Source organism: Nycticebus coucang, chromosome 5 (genome assembly GCF_027406575.1).
Source record: "Nycticebus coucang isolate mNycCou1 chromosome 5, mNycCou1.pri, whole genome shotgun sequence".
NCBI lineage: Eukaryota > Metazoa > Chordata > Mammalia > Primates > Lorisidae > Nycticebus > Nycticebus coucang.
This window is the reverse complement of record NC_069784.1, coordinates 88,232,296-88,235,659: the sequence shown is the minus strand read 5'-3', so window position 1 is coordinate 88,235,659 and position 3,364 is coordinate 88,232,296. Positions and strand designations below refer to the sequence as shown.

At 45.7% G+C, this 3,364-nt stretch overlaps 1 non-coding gene across 1 annotated transcript; it reads left to right on the top strand.

The window, feature by feature from the left end:
* The first annotated feature begins 477 nt into the window (after window positions 1–477).
* LOC128587025 (small nucleolar RNA SNORA23) lies at window positions 478–667 on the top strand. Its single transcript, XR_008380459.1, has one exon. It is a non-coding gene; the product is annotated as a small nucleolar RNA SNORA23 (small nucleolar RNA).
* Window positions 668–3,364: the final 2,697 nt, after the last annotated feature.

Genomic DNA, 3,364 nt, shown 5'->3' with positions numbered 1-3,364 from the left:
AAATTGACTTCTCAATTTCAGAATAGTATTTCCTAAAATATTCACATTTAATTTTTTTTTTGTAGAGACAGAGTCTCACTGTACCGCCCTCAGGTAGAGTGCTGTGACGTCACACAGCTCACAGCAACCTCTAACTCTTGGGCTTTCACGATTCTCTTGCCTCAGCCTCCCCAGCAGCTGGGACTACCGGCGCCCGCCAAAACGCCCGGCTATTTTTTTGGTTGCAGTTTGGCCGGGGCTGGGTTTGAACCCGCCACCCTCGGCATATGGGGCCGGCGCCTTACCGACTGAGCCACAGGCGCCGCCCAATATTCACATTTAATTTTATAAAATAAACCCACCTATAAATGACATTGTTAGGGTCTGCTATCAACAATGGAAAGTGGGGGAAGGTGGCAGAGCATAGCAGCTATTTTTAGGCTGGATGTTTCAGATCTCAGGGAGCCCCGCACCTCTTGGGAGAATAGTCAACACTACACGCTTGAGTGGGCATGGTTTTCATCTATGACTGGTAGCAGCAATGTCGGTCTGTGTTTTGCATGCAGATCTTGTTATCCACACAAATATCACGCAGCCAAAGAGAAACTCGGGATCATAGTACTGATCTAGTGTTGTCTCTTAGGACACACCTCTGGAATTTGGCCAGCCTCCAAATTCCCTCACACAGAACTCTGGGAATAGAGAAGAATTGGGGGGAATTTAATGCAATGTATCTATAGTAACTCATTGCATTTTCTACAAAGAAAAAAATGAAAAAAAAAATTTAAAAACCATACACTCGAGTTTTTTTAACCCCGTAACATTTTGCCTGTTTCCCCTGATGTGATAAGAATTATTATCTTTAACCATTTGCGTTTTGTAATAGCAAATAAAATCCAATACCATTGATGCCACAGTTGTATTTAAGAAATAAGTTTGGATGGGGAAATAGTCAAGGATTTATGTGTAGAGTTTGGGATCCCAGGAGGAAGTCGTAAGACATTCTCTCACTTCCACACCGTCACCAAGAACTTGGTTTGGCATTTTGGTCAATCTCCAAAGGTAATCTACAAAGCAAAATATCTTCTTGTAGAGAAAGTCTCAGATTCATAAAATGAGATTTCTGTCTATTTTGGGGGAGAAGAGAGTGTTCAAGGGACCAGGAACACAGATGAAAGTATTTTTTCTTTTTCAGACAGTCTCACTCTGTCACCCTGGGCAGAGTGCTGTGGTGTCACAGCTCACAGCAACCTCAAACTATTGGGTTCAAGTGATCCTCTTGCCTCAGCCTCCCAAGTAGCTGGGACTACAGATGCCCGCCACAACGCCTGGCTGTTTTTAGAGACAAGGTCTCGCTCTTGCTCAGGCTGGTCTCAAACCCATGAGCTCAGGCAATCCACCAGCCTCAGCCTCCCAGTGCTGGGATTACAGGTGTGAGCCACCACGCCCAAGCAGATGAAAGTATTTTTTAATCAAAATACCATCTTATTACATGTACATCCACCTGTCTTGCTACTGATGCCACCACAGATGACTTTTGTTGGAAAGAAGGGCAGGTTTCAAAGAATAATGGGATAGGACTTAGTAGCCTCCATGCTCTGGATTTTCTCATGATCATAAGTGGGAAATGCAACCCTTTAGAAAAGGAATTCATGGGTGGTGCCTGTGGCTCAGTGAGTAGGGTGCCAGCCCCATATACCAAGGGTGGCAGGTTCAAACCCAGCCTCGGCTGAACTGCAACCAAAAAATAGCTGAGCATTGAGGTGGGCGCCTGTAGTCCCAGCTGCTCGGGAGGCTGAGACAAGAGAATCGCTTAAGCCCAGGAGTTGGAGGTTGCTGTGAGGTGTGTGATGCCATTGCACTCTACCGAGGGCCATAAAGTGAGACTCTGTCTCTAAAAAAAAAAAAAAAAAGAAAATAGAAAAGGAATTCATTTGGTCATAGATAATTAAATTCACAGTCAGAGGGACGCAGCTCTGACCATCTGAGCTGGAGAGAGGATTAGACTGAAGTGAACTTGAAGCAATTGAAATTGAGGGGTAGATCTCAGGGAAAGGCAACTGAGACATTCAGTGACACCCACCAATAACTAAGAGGACAAATACAAGAAAGGAAGAAAAGAAAGGACAGAGTAGACCAGATCCAAAGGACCCAAGAGCCAAATAGAAGGGTAAAGGGGACCCTTCCCCCCACCCACAGGCTCTCCACCAGCAGCAAACCATAGGAACTCTCACCCATGGGAGCATGCCACAAGGGATCACAGACCCAGCTTTCCTGCACCTAGGCATTTCCTCCTCTGAATCTCGCTTGCCTGGCAGAATAAAGAGCAATTTTGGCTTCAGCTGGCTTGTAGCCACAGCCCATGACCCCCTTCCTTTAGCAACCAGAGAGAGTGCCCCTTGCTAATGAGAGAAGATACCTGGAAAAACTGAAGTCTAAGAGAACAGAGGTCTTCTCAAGGAGAGCCCAAGGATATACCTGCGAGGGCCTCCCCAGGGTGACTCAGCTCTTAGGAATTTGTAGAAACTTAACTTCCTGGTGAAAGACTTGGGGCAGAACCCCCCACTCAGCCCGGAGCTCTGACCACCCCAATCAACCGCAAGAGTCGTCTCTTGATGCAAAAATGCAAGAGGATTTTTATTCCTGTATACGGGGACTTGATTCACAACTCTTTTAGGAGCCGAGAAATCAAGTCCCCCACAGCAGTTTTTTACAAACTTATAAAGGCAAAAACTACAAAGTAGGCGGGAATAGCAGACATGCCAGGGACTCTAACAAAGTAAGAGAGAATAAACACACCTGGGATTCTAATTAGATAAGGAGAACTCTAGTTCACTATTCAACTGTCTTAAGACAAGACTAATAGTCAAATATTTACTTAATAGTAAACATTTGCTGAAGCTCCTGGGGCTATCTTCTGGAACAGTTACAAAAGGTCACATTCCTATGGTAGGGAGCGAGAAGTGGTCACATTCTCATGGTAATATTTTCTTTCACTGGGACCTGGAAATTAATGCTTGCTTCCGTTTCTGTAAAAGCCCACAGTTCTGTAAAAGCCAGAGCCTACTTCTCCAGCTTGATTCAAACTGACCAATGAGAAAGGTACCTGTGAGCTGGAATGTCTTAACTGAGGATAAAAAGGAGAAGACTGAGCTAGTCGGGGAGCATGGCCATTTTGAACTCTTTTGTGCTGTCACTCCACTGGCTGGAATAAAGCCCTTCCTCTTTTAAACATGGTGTCTGGTTGATGTTTCTCTCCATAGGGCCTCATTTTCCTGCAACACTAAGGCCTGCTTTTCTCTGCGCTGGCATGTGGCAGCCCAACTCAGCCTAGCTGGGGGGTTGGGGGCAGGTGCTGGAGCAGTGAAGGGAGTCTAGACCCTGC